We start from the raw sequence: 20511 nt of genomic DNA, 5'->3' as shown, positions 1-20511 counted from the left end.
CACACGAGAAGCTCATAACACGGCCAAGTGGTTATGAGCTCAAAAGCTTTGTGAGAGATTTTCTCTGAGGACTCGTTAATGGGGTCTTTTAATGGAATCCTCCCGAACCCGGATCCTTAACCGGAGCTATAAATAGGCTGGTAAGTACTTGACAGGGAAGCAGCCCCAGCCCGAAGAGCCCGTCTTGTCCCGGGGTTCTGTTTGCAAAGACCACGGAGGGGACAGAGGGCACCGGGCAGGGGAGGAGGCCGCCGCAGCGCAGTGGCGGGACACGTGTGTCCTGGCATTAACAGCCCGCGGGAGCCGGGCGGGGAGGGCGCCGCGGCGGGAGAGGAGTTTAATGGAGTGGGTCGAGGCACATCGCAATTGCCAAGAGCCGTGGAGTTGCCTCCCAGCGCTGCCATTAACCTGGATAAATCCCGTAACTCAGCCAACCGTACCCCTCAGCCCGGCCCACCCCCAGGGCCTGAAATCCGAGGGCAGAGCTCCCCGCTGGTGACTCACGGTCAACTTCCCCGCCCGCCCGCCTGCCTAAGGCCCTGCTCGGTGCCACCTTCCAGAAATCTTCCAGTTGAGGGAAATTTCTTGGGATATTTTTGGTAGACAGCTGTTTGCGATTCTAGCCCCGAGGGCTGGGTGGCACTGGCTAAAAGGGTGGGGCCCGGGGACCCAGCTGGGGAATGTGGGCATGAAGAAGGGATGAGTTGTGCCCGGGAGAATGGGGCCTGGCAAACCCGCACCAGGAGGCTGGGAGTCTGGGAGGCTGGCTGGACGGCTGCACGGCTGGACGGCTGGATATGTGCCCGTGGGAAGGAACAAGTGAAGGTCCAGCTTCTCCATCTGCCCTGGAGCGCGGAGGGGAGGTCCAGCAGACGCTCGCCAGATATTTCTGAAATGAAATTGCGGATCCTTCAGGTGGAATTCCTCTTCCCTGGTGCTCGGTGATCCCCTCACCAACATGTGGTGGCCTGCAGAGAATGCGCCCAATGGGAGACTCGAGCTCAGCCTGTAATCGGTCTAGGCAACGCCCCAAACCGGTGTGAGATGCAGATCTGCTCACGCCGGGCCGCCTCCTCCCAAGGGGCTGGGATGTGATTTCCCAGACTGGGCTCTCGCTTTACCCTGAAACCTGAATCAGTGTTGCACGGGGGCAAAAGAAAAAGGATAAGGACATATCTTTGGTCAAACAAGATTGGGAAATACTACATAATACATTTCTCCCTCAGATTCTATTAATATACATTATCATATTAAACATTAGAAAAGTTCACCTGGCACCTGGGTGGCTCAGTGGGTTAAGCCTCTGCCTTCGGCTCAGGTCATCACCTCCGGGTCCTGGGATCGAGCCCCACATCTGGGTCTCTGCTCAGCACCAAGTCTGCTTCTCCCTCTCCCTCTGTGACTTTCCCTCTCTCTCAAATATTTAAAATCTTTAAAGGAGAATCAGAAAAGTTCTGTGGTAAAGAAACCTATTTAACTTTATATGACCCAACATTTCTAAAATCCGTTTGTTAAAAAAGAGCACGTTTGTGTCATGTGGTTACAGAACAAGGCCAACCCCACAGACGTCCGTGTCCTAATCCCCAGGACCTGTGCCTACATTACCTCACAGGGCGAAAGGGAGTGCGCTGGTACCATTAGGTTAAAGATGCTGAGATGGGAAGGTTACCCGGGGACGCCCCGTGGGCTTCATCTAATCACGGGAGTCTTTACGAGAGAGAAAGCTTGTTGTCAGGGACAAAAGTTGAGACAAAGAAACAGAAGTCGGAATGATGGATTTGAAAAGGGAGAAAGGCCCAGGGGTCAAGGAATGGGGTATCTCTGAAGCTGGAAAGGAGAGGAAAGAGGAAAAGGAAACGATTCTCCCCAGAACTTCCAAAAGGAACGGAGCCTGCCCACACCTTGACTTTAGGACCCACGCCGGCGTTCCGAGCTCCAGAACTACTGGCGCCTGAATCTGTGTTGAGTTGCTAAGTCGGCGACAACGCGTTACAGCAGCAAGACGCAGCACACACATAGAGTATGGGCGTTTCAGAGGTGATCCGCAGAGTTCGGGAAGCCGAGGACATCCCTGCTTGGTCGTCAGGCAGGACGAGACGCCCACTGCCGGCCTCCCCAGGACCCGCGTACAACGGAGCTGCAGGTCTTCTGGAGTCCTGTGTTGGGGATATGGTAACAGGTGTTGAAGGGACGCATCCTCTAAGAAATCAGTGTCTGGTCTCCTCGGTTTTTTTCTAATACTGTGACCGTAGAACAGAGACAAAGGAGCTGAGCTCTTGTTTCAGCGGCTGGCCCCATGTTAGGCTGTTAAGTCCTTGCCCTAAGGGAGACCCAACCAGGAAGGCTTTGGGGAGCTAAGCGCCAGCAAATGTTGTGTGTACCTTCATCAGAACACCTGTCATTCACATCCTGGCACTTCTCCCCAATAGAACATTCTGGAGAAGGGCAAAGAACCCTTCAAGGCTTCCTTCCACCCCTCGTCCTAAGTCCTAAGTCAGTCTTTGGGGCCATGAGCCAAAGGGCCTGGCCCATGGACGTTTTGATGTAGAGAAAGATTAGAGGGGTTGAAAACAAAAAAGAAAGAAAGAAAGAAAGAGAGAAAGAAAGAAAGAAAAGAAGAAAGCAAGCAAGCACACATCATCTTGCCAAAAGTCTTGCAAAGAAGAACCAGCTCAAAAATGAAGATGCTGAGGTAGAAGAGCATCTCCAGCTCGTTCTCTTCTGCAAGTTGGGTCTGCGAGGCAAGAAGTCCGCAGGAGGGGTGGAAACCCTCATTCACTTGCTTCAACCCAATCGCAACATATTGTTCTCAGGCCAGTCCCACTCCGGGGCCAAACGGAACAGCCTGCAACCCGCACAAGGCCCATTGTGTGCCGCCCGCCTCGGCTCCTTGTGTGCTGTGGAATGTCCTCCCCCAGCTCCTGCGTCTTCAAGGCCGGCTCCTCCGACGGACCTTCCCCGACAGGGGGCCAGAAACACCCTCACACCCCAGAGCAAGGGTGGCAGGGTCCCACCCCGCCCTCCCTGTGCTGCGGCCCTGTGACCCGAGGGGGGTGGGGGGTGTAGGAATCAAGACTCGACCATGCCCTTGTTTGCTTCCTCAGAGCACACTTGCCCGAGGGCCTGTCTGCCTCAGGGCTCTTCGCATCCCAGACCGCAGAAGCCCGCCCAGTCTGGCTTCCTCAGAAAAGGAAATGATCCTAAGAATACCGGTTCAGGTCACCAAGCCCAGGGCTGATTTCACCGGCGTCCACGCAGGAGCGCTCAGCCTCGCTTTCCCTGACCTCAGGGAAGGGGAAACTAGAGAAAGGAGTTTCCTAAAGACGGGGTCACTGACTGGGAAGTGGGGCGCATTTTCTCGGTTCCGTGACCTTCCTAGCGCCCGGCTCAGTGACTTGCATATGGAAAATGCTCCCTGAACCAGTCAGGAGTGGTTGAGATGACTCAGGGATAGGAGGGTGCTCTGTGACGGTGACGGTCGGCTCATCACCATTTATAAGGGAGACCCAGGGCACCGCGGGGAAGTTAGGAAACACCCTTCCCTCACTGACACGCACAAGATCAAAAGTTAAATACCTTCCGCTCTCACCTACGCTGAATATGTTTGCTAAACGTCTTTCAGACTTTCCAGAGTTCTTTCTCCCCTGTGGTCCACTTCCTGTGATTTTTTGTTTTGTTTTGTTTTGTTTTGTTTTAGATGAACATGAGGGCCCATTGCGCTCCATTGATACCTGGAAAGGTATTAGAGTTCGAATACAAATATATCGAGCACATTCTCTGAAAACAACTATGTTTGAAAATAAATGTGTTCTAAGCCTCGCAGCCTTTTGGACACTTGGGAACTCACTCCTGACGTGCCCCCCCACGGCCCCCACCCGGCCCCTCTGCCACGTTTTTACGGTAAACCCCAAAGCCCTTCCTCACCCTGCAGTGGCTAAGCCACAGGCCCAGTCACCAGCCTTTCCCGGGGCGGGACTCTTCCCTCTCATTCCCCACGGCCGATCTCACACCGCTCCCCTGCACGGGCTGCGTTTCGTCCAGTCTTCAGGACCCTGCGATCAAGTGTTCAGACAAAGGCGTCTTCGGCTGGGTCACGCAGCTCCTTCCCCAGGCCCCTCCGCCCAGCCCCTGGAGTATGGTTTGTGCTCACAGGGGGGGCAACACGGGCTTCTTCCAATGGCACAAAACGATGACCGCGTGGTGGCAGGCGTTGATTCATTGACACGGGTCGGTGGGTTGGCTCATTTGGTTGGAGGGGCTTTCCCAGGACCCACTGAGCCTTACAGACACCCCTGTGCACCGAGCACCTCAAAGTACCGGACCCCATGTGTGTACTTACATGCAGTATTGCCCTGGAGAAGAGGGTCTCAGGGTTTATTCAATTTTATCTTCCCACAACGGCGCAACGGATCAGGACTAGACCTGAGATCAGAACCAAGGTTTGTCTGTCTGCCTTTTGTCCCATGCAACTCCTCCACCCCTGCCTGCCTGCGGCCGGCTGCTCAGTGAATTCTACGCGATCACAGCTGCTTTAGAAATAACCATGTATGTCCCCTTCTAGACCAAAAGGGTATCTATTTCTAGTTTGCCACTGAGCACCCCAGGGGACCTGACCAGCTCCGTGGTCACACCCCAACTCAGCATCTCTTGAGTGAAGATTTGCTGAGATGCTTCGGGAAGGAAGGACATCACTGAGGGAGCACAGGAATACACTGACCAGCACCACACCTCTTCTGCAGCCCAGGAGACTTGATGAAGCTGGGTGCCCCTGTGACTGCGGGCTCCTCTTCTGTCACCACCCCTCAGCCCTCCCCAGGAAATTTACAGAGGGCATCATTTGTGTCAGTGGGCCCCGGACCCCAAGGGGAACATTGGAATCAAACCCCATGGTCAGGCTGGTATCTTGTTCACTTTCCCTGGAAGTATCAACATTGAAAGAAATTTTACAAATCAAATCATAGGCACATTAGAGTTAATTATATACTATTAAATTCACTGTTGTGGCAAAGCCTTGGAAAATGAAGAATCTGTTTTTAATTAAAGTCAACAAACTCCAGGTCCCCTCTTTGCTTTGCTTTTCTATCACACCCTCTGCGGAAGGCACAGTCAGTCCCACGCCAAAAAATGGTGCAAAAGCCCAGGCGAAAAGATCTAAGAAATCTTTAGGAGAACAGAATTTCTGAGCCTTTCTAAGCATCTTTGATAACGACTCTCAGCCTGTACTTTCCTTCCTGAAGAGCTCAAGGGTTTGTAGATGGAGACAGTGGGAAATGCAGGGAAGAGCCAATGACACAACCTCCAGCCTGCCCTTGGAAACGTGACAACCGGCGGAATATGAGAAGCAAGAATTGGAGCAAACTCTTGACTGAGTCCCACAAGGGGCTTCCCAGTAAGGCCTGCCTCTTGGTTTCTGCCCCAGCACAGTCCCCCTGTGACTGTGAGATTGGGCAGGGCCCACCTCACGTAATTTGCATAGGAATTTCAGGAATGTGAGGGTGTGAAATATTAACAACTCTCTATATAATTATTAGGGGATTTTTTTTTTTTCCAGGGTGAAAAATTGTTACGGGGCTTAAATACAGGCTGAGAACATTTCATTCGCTTTTCTTTAAGTTTCTTTCAGACCAGTGGGAATCACAATTTGTAATACTGGAGCTCTCTTTGGTAAAGAGTGATAAGGCTACAGTTTCTGATTCTAACTACACATGCTTTAAATAGCTATCATAATTAATTATTAAGAGAAGTAGCCTTCTTTTACACGCAGATTAAAATGGTGAGCAGGGGAAAAATATAAGATTGACATCTTATGTTACATGATCTTTTAGGGCACCCGGAGCTTAAAATGGGATTCCTGCCGGTCAGTATTTTAGGAGTGGAGATGTCACTTTTGAGGAAGTGTCTCCAGGAGACATTTTTGCCCTCAAAAAGTCATGATAAAGGAAACGCTGTTCTTTCTTTCCACTGTGCTGTTCAATGCTGGGAGACAAAGGGGAAAACCAGACACTCGCTCCTGTGTTCCTCCCTGTGGTTCTCAGATGCAGATTGGACTTGCAGAAAACAGGAGCCAGACACAGGAGAAACTGTCTCGCAGCAACACGGAAGGGTCCAGACGGTGCCCCAAGGCGGTAGCACGCCCATGTAGGAAGGGGTAAAGAAGGGAACACAGCCGGCTAGATTCATTTCCTTTTTTGATTCTGGAAGGCTGACTTTCATTTCCCCAAAGTGCATGCAGAGCTGGCATGGAAGCTTCCAAACTGGGCAGCCCCCGGCAGGCGCTGTGGACAGCACTGCGAGGCTGGGGACTGACTCCTGGCAGCTCCGGTGGACCTGACCCGTCCTGCCTCATGGCCACGCGCCCGCGGGGATGTGGGCAGACAGACGGTGTCTGTGCTGGTGGAGCCAGAGGTAGGGAAGCGCGTGGCTCAGGGCTGGTGTGGGCGCACACGTGTGCCGCTGGGGCAAGCCGGCATCTGCGTGCGGCGAGTGTGGTCTAGACCTTGCTAGAAAGAATAAAAACCATGAGGGCCTTTGGAGGTACTTGGGCTGGACATTGAGATTATTTTTTTTCTTCTCCTGCTTGGCTACAAACATCCAGAGGAAGTGAATCTCCGCGAACTGATGACCTCATTTCCAGCGTTTCTCAACGAGGCACCGAGCCGTCAGCAGGAGGCCGGGCCAGCCAGGCATTCGGGGCTGGGGGAATGGAAGGTTCTCGGGCACGGACCGCAGCCCAAGCCTTCCCCACTGCTCCGCTCCGCCCCGACCCGGCCTGCTGACCCCCAGCCCTGCGCCCCTCTCCTCCCAGGAGGTGTGTCTGGCGAAATCATTCCAGAGATGAGATGTGAAGGTGATGGCCATTCCCAAATAATAAAGCGCCCAGGCGGACGGGATCCCGCCGATGGGGTGGGGTCCTTAGTCACAGGCAGAGAGACCTGGACTGTGACCGGGTTTCCGGTGATGATGCCCTGGAAATTAGCCACCCGCCGGAATCAGCAGGACACCTTCTACTGACGACGTTTGCCAAACTGGAGGTAAATCGAGGGCTTCATCCTGCCCAGTGACAATGATAAATGACTTTTATTAAATCAATAGATCAATTCAGAGCCAATAAGTCAAGACGTCCAGAGGTCGATCAAAGCAATATGCTAGCACAGGAGCCCCGAGGTCAGCTCCCCGCGAGCCGAAACTAGAAGCACACGGAGGAAGCCTATGAAGGAGCAGAAAGTGAAAAACGACCTTCTTTGCCTTGCTCTGCTCATCTGCTCAGTTTCAAAGGAAAAATAGAAACAGGCCATATTTTGTCCTCGAGTCTGTTGCAGCAGAGCCTGTCCTGGCCTCAGGACCCTGTGGGCAGACACGGGCTGTTGGAGGGTTTTTCAGCAGCCACCGCCCCTGTGCATTTTCATCAGCAACTCCTGAAGGAGAAAGTGCAGAAAGTGGAGGCTCCCTGCGGGGTGGGGAGGCCAGGCAGGAAGCGGGAGGGAGTGTGGCAGAGCACTGGTGGGGAGCACGGATTCCTAACACCCGGAAGGGGGGGGGGGCTAGATCCCCTGCTGGGATCCAGTGGGAGCCGGTCAGTGGCAGGGCAGTCCCTCCTGGGGGCCACCCCCTCCGCTCCCCGCAGGCTGGCAGGGGCCCCTCCGGGAGCTGGACGCCGATTCTCTCCACAGGCTGCCTCACAAGCAAACACAACTGCTCACGCTGTCACCCACAGACTGTCACCCACGAGTGTCACCCACAGACAGTGTCACCCAAATCCACTCCCACAAATCCTGACACAGCGCTCATAGGTACGTGCGTGGTGCTTGCTCTCTCTCTCTCTCTCTCTCTCTCTCACACACACACACACACACACTGGATACCAGGCACCCCCCACAGCACCTCTGCGAAGGCTGGGGGTGGCTTTAACCCTTTCTTCACCCTCCCCCAATCCTGGCCTGCGTCATGGGCTCAGGTGGCAGGTGGCATATGGAGAAATGGTGGCGTTTCCCCAGGAGCGCTCGGAAGGACGGGGACGTCGGGAGCAGGTGCATGGGCAGCGCGGAGAGAGGAAAGGCAGCGGCTCCCGGGAGCGGCCCCGTGGGGCGTTACGGAGAAGCAGACCCACGCATAGCCTGCCCCGGACGTGGCCACCCGGCGATGGCCCAGAAGGAAAAGGAAATACTGGGAGAATGTTCTGGAAAGCCTCGCTGTGGAGAAGGGCGGGTTTTGACGTGGGGCTGGCTTTCCCATGTACGGTTTGGCCTCACGGATCTGTGCTCGCGCACAGGCCGTCCACCCGACGTGGGTAAGTCTGCGGCTGCCGGGTTCCACCTGGAAAGGGCGGGGAGACGGAGGCCCCGGCGTGCAGGACAGGCCCCCCATGGTGGGAGCGGGGGTCCTGCCAGAGGAGGGCCTGGGCTGGAGACGGTCCCGCGTGGGGAGAAGCAGGCGAAGCGAACCGGCGCTGTGATTCCGTGGACACTCGTCACGCACACAACACTCCACTGAGCTACACATACGAGGGCAAAGAGTCGTTCGAATAACACTTGACCGAACTCCACGTCCGTGAAGAAATACATTGTTAAAGGACACAGAGTCTGAACCCAAAAAAGCTTACAGTCAAATAAAGTCCAGAAAACAGGAGTTCCAGAAGCAGGAGGATGTATATATTCTTTACGGCCGCTCGTAAATGTCAAGGAGTCCCAGAGGCAGCTAGAGCCACTCGCCGGCCTGGAGGAATTCTGTTCAAAAGCTCCTCGATGGGGTGTGGGAGTGGGGGAGGCATGCGGGTTGGTGTCCAGGAGGGAGGCAGGGGCGCCAGGGACATACTGAAGGGGACGCGCAGGGAGGACGGGGTGGCGGAGCCGCAGGGGAGGGGCCGGTCCGAGGTGTGACGCACCAGGGCTCGGTGGCACGGACGGACTTGTATTCTAGGGAGGAGGGGATACGTGGTGGGGGGCTGGGAAGATCGTACTGAAGAGTCGGAGGTCTCCTTGGAAAGGACACAGGAAACACCGAGCTTCCAAGAAAAGCGGCCCCTCAGCCAGGAAAGTTCTGTGGTAGCAGAATGGGGGGGGCTGGAGGGGGCTGTTGACCGAGGTTCTGGGGACCGTGCGTGGAGGACGGGGAGAGGTCGTGGAAAGCAGCGTCCCGTGCACGGCACGGATGGGCTGAGTCTGGGAGACAGAGGAGAGAAGACTCACCAATGACCCAGAAGCCACTCCTGACCAGGAGGGTACGAATGTGGCTGCTGAGAGACCAGGGAGGATTAGAGCATGAAATTAGAGCATGAAAACGAGAGAGAATTCTGCTTTGGCACTCTTCTCAGTCTTGCTTTGGGTGGCATGGCCGTTTGGAGGACTAGTGGTCAGCTGCGTTCTAGAATGTCCCTCCGCTTTCTTCCGTTCTCATTTCTTTTTTGTAAATAGACTATGGCTGGTGGGTTCTGAGGGGAGGGGGGAGCTACAGAGATACAAGGTCATCTCACCCTCCCTCGACAGATGCGCACTGTTTACAGGACATCAGTGACTGTCATTGACTGTGGTCACCTGACCAAGGCCGTGGTCGAGAGATGTGTCCAGTAGACAGTTCCTTTCCTCTCTCCCATGCTCTACTCATACTCTGCTCGGAAGCAGGTCACTAAGTCCTGCCCTACTCAAGGGTGAAGGTGGAGGAGTATCCGTGTGAGTTACTTGCAATTCTTCCGTAAGGAATATTTGTCCCTTTGCTCCTGTTTAAGTCCTTATTCAGGAAGTTGTTTATGTCAACATGGACTCATAGAGATTTATTTTAGACTTTGAGCCATAACGGTGCTATGTTACCTACTTTTTTGCCAATTTTTTGTACCAATCAGTACAGCTTTGGCCACGGAGAGCTTCTTCGGGTGGGCTGTTGGGTCCCTCCGTCATCCCCATCCTTATGTTATCTGAGCACTTCCTCACTTTCTGCCACCACCAGAGGCTCCCGACTCCTCTTGTGTTTTTCCTGATCCAGTCCGAGAATGAGCCATTTCTCCATGAGGCCCTGGAGAATCGCCTTGAGAAACCAAGATCTGGGCGCTGGGTGCATTTGATGCTACTGGAATGTCTCTGCTTCTGGGCCCTTTCAGCAGACAAAGCTGGGAAATCTGTGATTGCACACTAATTCATGCACACACGTTATCTGTAGTTACTTTTGTCTGCATCTATCCTGAGCTAACCAATGTCTTGGACTCGAATCTAGAGGCTTTCTCCCCTTGCATATCCTTAACGTCCTTCTTCCTCCCAACATCCACCAAGCAGTTACTCATCTGCTTGACACCGGAGCACATGTGAAGTTGTTTCAGATGGTGAACCTGCACTACTGTGGAACATTTTTATCTATGCTTTTGGAGCATAAAACACTCGTGTATTAATACAGTAACATCTCGGGAGAAGTATAAAAGCACATGAAAGAATGGGATTCATAAAAATATCATCCAGCTAGAATAAGGAATCCAAGTAAAAATGTGAACTTCCAGTATACACAAGAGTTCAAAAATAAATAAGTGACATAAGTAGAGCCTAACAGAGAACAGGCTCCCAGCAGCTCACACGACCGGGGAAAGGAGTGGACGTATTTGGTTGACCACAAGCTTGGGATGCGGCCGTGCTGGGAAATAAAACCGAGAGTCTGCCCTGGTGAGAATAGAATATGGTAGTCAAGGCAGGAAAATGCACCCCAGTCTATGTACAGGTCAGACACCATGTCTGCGATGCATTTATATCCATCCTTTAGAACAGGGCATGGGAGGGGGAGCAGAGTCACACGCAAGGGATAAGATCATCCTCTTAAAATACTAGCAGGGATTAGATGTACCGTGTGCCACTCCAGAGAGAAGGACTAAGACCTAGGAGTCTGGGGATGAGCCCCTAAGCGGTGGGACTGCACAAGCAGAGAGCCGAATCTGCCCCAAACGCTCCTGACACGGGGGCCAGCAGAAGCATTGTCCTGATTCGGGACCCTGGAGGGAGAGGCTAGAGGTCACGCCCTTGAGAAAGCTTCAAGGACAAGCTGGAAGGATGGTCCCACGGGGCTGTTAATGACAAAGCTTTGGTGAAAAGCACAAATAGGACGAAGAACCAACATGAGGGAGGTCAGGGGACCAGGAGAGCGGAGATCCAGGAGCAGGAGGAGGATGGGCAGGGAGGACTCCCAAGGACCCACTCCCAGCACACTGGGGGCTTCCCAGCCAATTCCCTCTGATGTGTGGAGCCAAATGACCCCACAAGCACAGCAAAAGGAAGGCAGGGTCTGTTTGACTAGAAGGAAAACTCCCAAACAATCAGAGTTGTCCCAAAATAAAACATAATCCCTAGTCAAGAGAGGGTTTCTAACAGGTGGGTGGGCCACAGTAGCGGCGTGGCCCCCGATGACAAAATGACACTGCGGTGCCATGATTGTAGGGGACAGGCCAGTGCTGGGAAGAGAGACCTGGGATGGTGGGTTTGGAGGTCCCCAGGGAAGGAAACAGCGCTCGTCGGAGACTCACGACCCCTGGGAGCAAAGCGCGTGTCACAGAGCGCTGGAAACCTGTTTGATTTGACATGACACTCGAAGTTGCTTCTGTTCTTTCTTTTACACGTATATTTTTAATTACAAAAAGATAATCTTAACATTGAGCCACGAGGCCAGGATGCCAATTCTGACTCAGGGACATGACATCTGGAGGACCCCCGGCGAGCGCCTTGGGTGCCGTGAACCTCAGTTTCCCCGTCCACAGAAGGAAGGGGGCGCACCAGGAGATCTCTCAGGACCTTCCAGCTCTACCTTTTAGAAGAAGAGACCCCATTATTTCAAACAAGATTCCCTAAAAACTGTTTCCTCCCTAGCATGTCATGGAGCCCCCTTTCCAAGCCCGGTATGGTTTCTTTAACTTTGTTAGCAGAAGGAAAACGGATCGCGACCCACAAGCATCCGCTGCCCGCCGGGGACGCAGTCCCGACAGTGGTGACCAGGAAAACTACGGGTGGGTTCAGAGCGTACCAACGAAGGAGCCAAGACGGTGATCTCAGCTCTATAAGCGTCCGACACGATGCGGACCACGGAGCGACCACAGCGTGCGAGGGTGAGGCCAGACGCCACGTCTGTCCGAGTTTGGAAAGGAACAGCCCCGCGGAGGAGACTGCTATTTTGGTTTGCACAGGGGAAGGCATCCTGTCATGGGATACCACAGGCTGTGTGGGCACCCCGGGCGCAGGAGCAGGGAGGACTCCCGAGGGAAGAAAAGGAAGACGGGAAGCTGAGAATTAGCGAGCGGGCTAAGAGGCGAGCGGGTTTCGCCCAGAGCCCAGCGCCTCCAAGGAGCTGAGCAAATGTGGGCTGAACGAACAACTCAGAAGTAGCAGGAGATTGTGGGGGCCAGCCGGCGAGAGGACGTTCAGTCTGTGAAATGTGGGAATAAACCCAGCTGCCTCCGCGGTGAGACGCCCCCAGTCTGACCCTGGTACACACCTGCCTGCGTGCCCGCAGCTCGGTTGTGACAGGTGTGAGGTCAACACCTGCACCGAGATTCTGAGCCAAAACTTTTAGATGAAGGTAAATATATGCAGACCACCAGCAGGAAGTACGCATACGCACTTTCTGGAAGTTTCTGGAAGTTACCAGGGAACTGTGAAGTTACTTCCCAAAAGGGTTAGGGGCAGCCCAGGGTACACTGAAAATCCACGTTGTAAGTCTGGCCAGAGCCGTTTCCTGGGTTGTTCCTGTGTCTCCGGGGTGGGCATGTGGTCTCTAGCACTGATTACTCTGTGGCCCGCCCGGGTCTGTGGGAGAGGTCTCACCGGACCCCTTGCTGTTCTGGGGTTTGGGGAAGACTGGGTGAGTAATTTAAAATGAAAGCAAAAGCCTGGGTTTGGGACATTTTTTAAAAAGATTTTATTGATTTATTTGTCAGAGAGAGAGGGAGCGAGAGCGAGCACAGGCAGACAGAGAGGCAGGCAGAGGCAGAGGGAGAAGCAGGCTCCCCGCCAAGCAAGGAGCCCGATGCGGGACTCGATCCCAGGACGCCGGGATCATGACCTGAGCCGGAGGCAGCTGCTTAACCAACTGAGCCACCCAGGGACATTTTTGATCATTCTCTTCGTTAGCAAACTTCCTGAGTTTCTAAGGTGGATAAAATAATGAATTGAGGGACGCCTGAGTGGCTCACTTGGTTAAGCGTCTGCCTTTGGCTCGGGTCATGACCTCAGGGTCATGGGGTCAAGCCCTGCGTCAGGGTCCCTGCTTGGTAGGGAGTCAGCTTCTCCCTCTGCCCTGCCCCTGGCTTGTGATCTTTCTCTCTCTAATAAATAAATAAATCTTTAAAAAAAAATAATGAAGTGATAAAGGAGTTGAAAAAGAAAAAGCCTGTCCTTTTGAAATTCAAATCACAATGTAAGAGGAGGAAAACAGTCCAAACAGAAATTGTATTATAAAAATTGGCAACTTTGATAAATCTTAAAATAACAAAACTATAAAACACTAGAAGAAAACAACAAAACAGTAACGAGAGGTACTTTGCAAATAAGAGAAACGTTCTTGGGTGTTTGGGGGTGACTAGGTTCGAAGACACTAAGACTTCTTTCCTTCAGGGGGTCTTTGGAAGGCTGATCTTAAACGTGGGCCTTGGCTGGGCACCTTCCAGGAGCCAACACACTGCGTCATCTCCTCTAGCCTCGGTCGTCCTGGGAACCAAGGTGAGGAGGAGGCCGCCGGGTCTGGATTTGGGGGAACCGAGCCCCTGAGAAGTTAGCTTCCTTGACCTCGTTGGTTCCCACAGTGACTGCAGAGCTCTGCACCGAGGAACGGAGATTCAGTCCCGAACAGGCCTCACGGTGCACACTCTGTGCACTGGTCCCTGAGGCTATGTGAGTGGCTAGCGGAGGATAGGGGAGGTAGGACAGACACTCGTGGCAGCGGCGGGTAGGACAGACGCTAGTATGGAAATGTGGCGGCTTTGGGTAACTACAGGAAGAGCACGGGGAATCCAAGTTTGGAAATCTTTCTGGCTAGGCGGCGCACGCAGCGCTCCCCCAGGGGGGCTCTGTGGCTGGGGCGTCCCCTCATGTCAGCCCACCCCGAAGCGGACAGGGCTGGCCTCCAGCTTTCGCACAACTATCTTTTTTTTTTTTAAGGCATGTTCCTAGACTTCACCTTATTTGTTTATTTGACAGAGATCACAAGTAGGCAGAGAGGCAGGCAGAGAGAGAGGAGGAGGGAGGCTCCCCGCTGAGCAGAGAGCCCGATGCGGGGCTCGATCCCAGCACCTGGGATCATGACCTGAGCCGAAGGCAGAGGCTTTAACCCACTGAGCCACCCAGGTGCCCCTTTCACACAACTATCTTTTACTGCAACTTCCACCTTAGGATTAAGCAAGAGCCACCTGAGGATCCAGGGAGAGCCTAGGGTGACATCACGTGGGTGCTTCTGAGACGCCGTGACTCCGTACGGAATCATACACTCTGTCACCGTGGGGTGCACCTGCTTCCCAAGATTTGGCCTATGCATCAGACATGGCGGAGAGCCCAGGAGCAAAGTTCTAAGAAAGCACTGCTTCTGTAAACGGTAAATTGTGTTTTCTGTGTTAATTTGGGACTAAAAATAGCCATCAGACCCCCACGGGGTACTTGGGCGATATTTCGACCCACAGAGAAGGAAAAAAACAAGGCTGTTGGTAGGAGAGAAAGTTTTCCTCTCTCCAGCTCCATTTTGTGTCCTTTGCCTTTTCACCTTTCCCCATGGAGAACAGGACTTCGTGCATAATTAATCCTAGAGTTTATCCTCTCCAAGTGGGAATCTGCCACAAGTAAGTTCTGAATGGGAATGTCATGTGTAAGAGCTTTTAAGGTTATGATGGCACTATATAATATTTCTCCACTGAAATATCAAGTTCTAGAAGGAAGGAACGTGTCAAAATGCAATTCTTTGTTGTCATGGTTCCCAGGATGATTCTCTGCTTTAGGCCCTGGAGCCTTCCGAGAGGCCCTGACTCATAGGTCAGAGGCCTGGCCTGGGGGTCAGATCTGATTTCCAGTCTCTTGACTGTACGACGAAACCTAATACATAACAGCCCAAGGCCCTGAGCCTCTCGGGGCCTTAGTTCCAGCTCCAAAATCAAGAAATTCTGTGCCTCAACCTTCAGAGACCCAGCTACGATGTTTTAAATATGGCGTTCTGCATAAAACATGGACACAGGCCATTAACTATCTCATTAAATATCTGTCAAATGAATGAATGAAGGAACAAATGAGTGCCAGTCAGGGCTCCGAAGCCATTTTCTTGAAAATTTTGAAAGAACAATCAAAGGCAAAGTTCAGCAACCGAAAACCGGAGACTTTGATTCACTGTCACCGAACAAGTTGAAAAATCTTAGTAAGAGACACTTGAACCTTTTAAGTATCATCTTGTGGTAATAATGACCTCTCATGCATATTTATGCACTCAGCTTTATAATAACCACTTGAAAGACGAGGTTTTTTTCCCCCCTGGGGAATGAAGCTATGTGAAGTGTGACAAAATATTCCAAGTTCAAAGGTCCAAATATGTAAAATACAAAACGCTGGAATTTCTCCTACAAGCACAAAGCACCTTAGTGTTTACTGACTTAGGGAGGCTTTGGACACTCCAGCCCTCTTTGAAAGCCGCCAAATGCTTGCCTACCCCCGGCATTCCTTCTGAGGAGCCCTGGCCTGCCCCGCCGAAGTGTGTGTGGCTCAGCCGCGGTCCAGGCAGGGCACGTGTGGAGATGGAGGAAAAGGTTGGTTGTCGGGTGCTCCGCAAAGAATTCCAAGCAGGTTCCGACAGCCGGAGCTGCTCGGCAGAAAACCTTTCTGCTACCGTTACTCAGGGTCATCCATTACCCTCCCAAAGTAAAATCATCTGACCCCATTTCCTCAGTAAGTTAATTATTTCATTTCTTTGTAAGAGGCAAAACACTACTTTTATTGTTAATTAATATGCTAAAATTAGGTTATGCCATTCTGGACATGTGAAATTGAATTTAGTACTTTCAAATATATTTTTTGAAAGCCGGTTAAAAATAAATGCCTTCAACATCTTTTCTTTTTCCAACAGCATAAATTTCCTTCCTATGAAATTTCACTTCTTCCTGCTGCTACAAATGACAGAAAGCCGCTTATTTTCCAAAGGGAAGGAGGAATCATAATAATGAGACATTCGGTGAGCATTTCAAAGTTCATATATTTAATAATTGAGCCAACTGAAAAGAAAAGAAAAAGAAAATGCCACAAAGGAGGGAGAGCCATCCGTGGGTTTCAGGAACAAAATAATTAAATAGAAAAATGAGAGGCATTCTTTATTTGTGGACTGATTTCAGGCACTTAACAGGTTTCTTTTTCTTTCTTTTCCCCTTGATCAATGTGAAGAGATCATGGAAGAATCAGAAATTTCTGTTTCTGAAGAGAAGCAGAAATGCCACGTCTGTCCTAGAGACGGCAGGAAAGCTTCCTCGGAGGGTGGGATGCAAAATGGCTCCTTCTTTCCCTCCGTTCTTCTGCTCTAATGAAATTCCCCCTGATACATCTGCCATCCGGCACTGTTAATTACTTTTCTATTTATTTAGCAGACCTACAAGTGGAAAGCAATCTCATTGCCAGGGACTTGTTTGACTCCTATGCTAAGTAGACGGCATTCCGATGTGGTGAGGTTCATACGCCGGAGCCCAATTTTTATCTCACTGCCACGTCAAATGAGCACCCCGCAGGCCCTGGATGCAAGGAGGGGTTCTTCCCTTCTCTGCAAAAGGTTCATAGTTCTTACAAGTCAATAAACTGACGCTAGTCATTCTCTGTTGGGCCCTGCTGCTTTACCCCTGCAAGTGACAGGAGAGACTAAATGGAGGGTTTCCAAGGCGGGGAGGGGTCTTGATGCTAAGGACCTCGCCGTGAAAGTGCAGAGGTACCTTCGGATCACGGCGGTGAATGCACTTGGAAAAGTGGGCCGTGTCCCCGGAGGCGACCGGAGGAGTGAGGTCACGTCCACGCAGCAGACGTGCTATGGCGTCACCCCTTCGCCCCAGGTGTCCCCCCAAGCACACGTGGGACTCTGGCCGCGCTTCGGTGAGCCTCATCTCCCTTCTTTCCGCCCGGGGTCATCTGGGGGTCAGTTAAGAGGAAAACTGAGTCAGAGATAAGACTTATCTTTGCAGGCCGCTTCGGCTTCCCCAGGGCCGGGGGAGAAGCGGGCGCCGCGCGTGTGCGGCCACCAGGCATCAGTGAAGGCGCAGAGAGAGGCGCCCGATCGGAGCGGGGAAGAGCCGCCCGTCTCCTCTCCAGCCCCAGGGCCGGGTCCCGCACGCGGTCAGTCTCCCGTCCGCTGCTCCTGCCCGGTTGGCGGTGGTGGTTTGTTTGGTTTTGTTTTGTTGGTTTTCGTTTTGTTTTGTGTCTCCCTCCCGCCCTCCCTTCCTTCCCTTTTCTTCAGCAGGACTGCGGGCCACCTGGTGTCTTCTGGAACGTTAGAAGAAGGCAGGAGCAGAGGCCCCGACGAGGAGAGCCCCAGTGCCATCAGCTGTAGCGCTTCAGACTCGCCTTCCCATCCCGCCTGATCTCGAGCCTTCCTTCCTGCCCTCCTGCCCTCCTGCCCTCCTGCCTCCCCGACTCCCGTCCCCGCCGAGTGGCCCGGCTCGCTCTGGGCAGGGTCTGCCCCGCGGCAGAGGAAGTCCGCAGCCCCGAGCACGTGCCCGACCCTGCGACCGGGGTCCGGCCGGTCCCATCCTGGTCCAGGCGCGTGTCCTTCACCCCCGGCGAGTCGGCTGTCCTGCCCGCGAGCCTGGCTCCAGCCCTTCCCGTTCCCTCACGGCGGCCTCCAGCCCCTTCCACTCACGCAAGGCCTTTGTTTCCTTTGACCTTCAGCTCTGCCCTGAAGCATGTCCTGACTCTCCGGGGTCCGCTCTCGCCACACCCCGGCTCCGAGCCCGCTGGCGCTTAGGAGGACGGCCCGACGGCTCTTCCCGGCTCGTATTTGCTTTGAAAGTAGGATTCCCGTGTCCTGCCCGACGGGTCCGTGTGCAGGTCCCGCTACGACAGTCTGTGACCTCCGACTGGGAATCGAGGAGGCCCAGGCGTCCTCCTGACTTGGACACACACCGGAACGTCCTCGGTGAACCCACTTCTCCTTCCTCCCTTCCCTCCTTGTCGGCATCCCCTGGGCCTTCTCGCTGCTCCGCGGCCCCAGCTTCGCGGCCCGCTGCGGAGCCGGATCTCGCCCCGCGGGCTCTGCAGCAAACTCTGTCCCAGGGTCCCGGCAAGCCTCTAGGGAAGGAGAGACTGTGCACCCTCCCAGGGCACCTTCTCCAGGGCTGACCCCTCTCCCCGGCTCCGACTCTCCTCCCCACTTGACCCGTCCGTGAACACGTTTGCCATCTCGCTGTCGGGCGGTGCTTCCGTGCAGGCTGGGGCCGGGCGCGGCCTCTTTTCTTCTCGAGGTGGGAGAGTCAATTACGCATCAGAGTCTATTAATCTTATAAACAGTTATGGAGCTGAAGAGGCCGAATCGAACAGCTGAGGTTTTAAAGAAGTTGGAGTGTGGGAGCCATTATTATAATGAACTTCCGTGATGTATAATCATGTCTCTGGGTGACCAGCCACAATTCTTTAAGTCCGAGAAATTGTAAATGAAGTGCAGGGGTTTTATCTATCTATCTATCTATCTATTTATTTATTTATTTAAAATGTACACAAAGCAGCCTGCCAATAGGTTGGGCTTATGACCAACAGCCCCCGGGACCCCTGTCTGGGGATGCACCTGCTCCCAGCCTGACTGGCCGGTCTTCGGCACCGTCATCCCCAAGCTGGCAGACCCTGCAATCTAGCGAGGTACCTCTTGCTCCTCCCAGGGACTGGGACAGAGGATAGGGTGAGGAGGAGGAATATGCTGTGGTCCTTCTCTATTAAGACCTGTTTGGTTGTCTGTCTCTTAAACGTGGTTCAGCGGCATAAGAAAGGGAATTTATCTTCCTCCGCAGATGTAACAAACAGATGCTGGGACCAGAGATCTTGCATAGTCAATAAAAGATAAGTCATACAATCTACAAAACTGCTGAAAGAAATCAGAATTTCAGCAAATTCTAGTTTCTTTTTTTCGGGCTGCTCCTTTTGATCAACTATGGGGGGGGGAGCCAGTCGTGCATAAATTCCATCTGTGATTATACCACGGTAGGAACGTGGCTGGAAGAGGAATATGGGTAGAGGGATCATTGCGCTGCGGTACTGACGCAGTAGAATGGAGAAGGATGCCGGTGATAAAGACAAAGCTGTCATAATCAATTAGCATTTAACTTTTTGTAAAGATCTTGGAGGCGATGGGTTCTTTAGATTTTAATGTGCAACTTCAAAGTAATTTTGTAAGCTATTTAAATGATGCTCCCTTTTTACCACTCTACATAATTTGATTATACAAACCATCCTCCAATCCTTGGATATGCAAATGCAGCATCAAAATGATTTTTTCCATATTTTGATAGAATTTGATGTTCGTGGCAGTGATGAGATGTGACACAGATCACAGCAGGGTTTCAATAGCCTGTCCGTCAGGTACACTGAGGCTGGTCAGGTTTTTAAAAAAGGCTTTTTGAGAATCACCCTTCACAATAAAAATCTGGAAACCAAAGACAGGGCAGTGATTGATGGGGTTTGGAGTCAAAATGCCTTGCATCTAATCCCAGGGCCACGACGATGCTAAATCTGCGAATTAAACTCCCAGATCCTCAGTCTTCCCACCTGTAAAATGGGACTTATAAGTCATAGCTGACAGAAATGTTATAAAGGTTGGCAGTGAGAATGAAAACACCTGGCGGAACATGGAGAGGACCCTCATGTGGCAGCCATCCTTGCTCTACGACTCAAACTAGGACCATTACTAACTTCCAAGCTATTCCTTTGGCAAAGTTATTCTTCAAGCAGGCATCCAGTGATGTAGTGATGCTGAGATTATGCCAATGGCTGGGCTTTGTCGTGATTTTAGAGGAGAGGGTACTTGGGGGCGCTTCCGCCAGAACGTACAAGCCTAGAATGGCAGATTGTGCATTCACTCAACATTTCCTCAACTCCTTCTGTGGAGGAGACACTGTGCTGAGGGCTGACGAGTTAAGAATATGGGATCATCATTGACCACTAGGAATTCACAGTCTAATAAACTCCTAGAGGTCAACAGACTCCAAGACGTCAAGGGGTAGGGGAGACAGACAATTGCACAGCCGTGGAATAAGCACCAAACAGGGACGCAAATTTATAAGGTTCGGTTATCAGCAAGAGAGAGAGGACTTGCTTAGGGCAGTTCCAGAAGGCTTCGCGGTGGACCTGAGGTCTGGATGGAGGCATGAGAGAGGAGTGGGTTTGCCGACGGACAAGTCATGAAGCTCATTCCTGGAGAGCGGTAGTTGTGGATCGGATGTGATATTCCTCCCAAGGAGGCATTTGGCAAGATCTCGAGACATTTTTGATGGGCATGACTTGGGGGTGTCCGCGTCCACTGAAGCAGGGATGCTGCGATAGTGGATGGCAGACCCTCCCCCAG

General features: G+C 52.6%; 2 long non-coding RNA genes across 3 annotated transcripts in view; one reads left to right on the top strand and one right to left on the bottom strand.

The window, feature by feature from the left end:
• LOC122902708 overlaps positions 1-20511 on the bottom strand; it is a 44782-nt gene that overhangs the window by 4782 nt on the left and 19489 nt on the right. For both annotated transcript variants that reach the window (XR_006383853.1, XR_006383851.1), the window contains exons 3-4: positions 1902-2156; positions 741-889 (exon numbers count right to left, since the gene is read on the bottom strand). This is a non-coding gene — a long non-coding RNA (uncharacterized LOC122902708). The remainder of the gene's footprint in view (positions 1-740; positions 890-1901; positions 2157-20511) is intronic.
• LOC122902715 lies at positions 6950-8634 on the top strand. Its single transcript, XR_006383854.1, has 3 exons — positions 6950-7031; positions 7671-7790; positions 7995-8634. It is a non-coding gene; the product is annotated as an uncharacterized LOC122902715 (long non-coding RNA).

The sequence above is a fragment of the Neovison vison genome, chromosome 1 (genome assembly GCF_020171115.1).
Source record: "Neovison vison isolate M4711 chromosome 1, ASM_NN_V1, whole genome shotgun sequence".
In the NCBI taxonomy this organism is placed as follows: domain Eukaryota; kingdom Metazoa; phylum Chordata; class Mammalia; order Carnivora; family Mustelidae; genus Neogale; species Neogale vison.
This window is presented reverse-complemented; position numbering and strand designations above follow the sequence as displayed.